The sequence below is a fragment of the Ipomoea triloba genome, chromosome 16 (assembly GCF_003576645.1).
Source record: "Ipomoea triloba cultivar NCNSP0323 chromosome 16, ASM357664v1".
NCBI lineage: Eukaryota > Viridiplantae > Streptophyta > Magnoliopsida > Solanales > Convolvulaceae > Ipomoea > Ipomoea triloba.
In genome coordinates this window covers 16696371-16698083 of record NC_044931.1, presented here as the reverse complement: position 1 = coordinate 16698083, position 1713 = coordinate 16696371, and positions in this window count along the sequence as shown.

The following is a 1713-nucleotide window of genomic DNA, read 5'->3' as shown; positions in this document are numbered from 1 at the left end:
ACATACATACATACATACATACATACATACATACATACATACATACATACATACATATATATATATATATATATATATATATATATATATATATATAGGGCATGGTTCATATGCATCATTCCATTCCCGTGTAGTCATGCAGCCTAGTGCATTTACATATGCTTGGTGGTGAATCCACTCCTAAGTGCACCATGTGACACTAATAGGTGCACCATAGGTCACTCATTAGTGCATTGCACTTCAACGCTTAGTGTTATAGTGTACAACCAAAATATACATTGTGTAGGAATTTATCAAAATGCCAACATGTTTTTTCCATTAATGCACCACAGATCAACACTGTGTGGTTCACCACAGTTCACTCAAAAGTGCACCACACCCTAACACTTAGTACATTACTGAAATATACGTGGTGCAGAAAATTATGAAAATGTCACAGTATTTTTTTTTTATTAATACACCACAAACCAGCACTTTGTGGTAAACCACAATTCACTCAAAAGTGCACCATAGAGCGCGCGTGTGTGTGTGTGTGTTCATATCTAACGGATCATAAACACTTTTAAAAAAATATGATGACACTTTTGTAAATAATTCAAACTTTAAAATGCAAGTAAATTGTATTAAAAGTGCAAGTAACAATTTCATAGAGTGCACCTAAGTGTAAGTAAAATGTATTACAAGTGCAACAATATAATATATACACCAAGCAACAATATTAAGTGCACATAACGTTATCATTAGGTGTACCAACGTGAAAAGATAAATTACTTGCATTATTAAGTGAAAATGGTTGCACTTTTTAGTAATTTTACTTGCGTAGTTACACCGGTTACTTACACTTTTAACACATGTTACTTGCACAAAAATTTAAGTTATTTACAAAATTACCACCATATTTTTTTAGATTGCATATGATCCTTTAGATCTTGACAGATGAACGACTGTGATTGATTTTCATTTCTCTCATGGGGGCACGCACCCATATATATACCATCGATCACAAATTGTGTTTTTTTTAGTTGGAATTTGAAATTATAAAGTATAAATTTGGATTGATTAAACATTTTTTTTAGTTTTATATTTATTAATGTAAATGTAATAATTTTTTAAAATTAAAATTTCAAAACATCAATTTTAAAATGTCTAAATTAAACTCAACTGATAAGTCTAATAATATAGGGGGTGTTTGGCAAATAGCTAATAGCTTATAACTAATAGCTGATAGCTTATAACTAATAACTGATTGGTTTAGCTAGTAGTTGATGGCTGGTTGCGTTAACTGGTCTAACCAGCTGGTTGTATTAGCTGGTTATAAAAAACTGTTTGGTAAATTAGTTGTTTACTAGTAGCTGATTGAATGTAAAATGACACTTAGGGTATGAGTGTATTGTATTATTTCAACCTTTAAATATAACAAGAAGATAAACTCTTATTAATAAATAATTATAAAATTTGTATATCATCTATACTTTTTTTAAGGGTATAAGTTAATTATTTTTGTTTATTTAACTCTTATTAAATTATACGAGAATTCTAAAATAATTTTTATTACGTATTTATTTATTATTATTATTATTATTATTATTATTAAAAATAACAAACTCATCACCCGTTTATTATTATTATTATTATTATTATTATTATTAAATAACAAACACACCACCCATTTAAAAGTAAATCACATTGATTTCAAAGGATAAAATAGTCAAT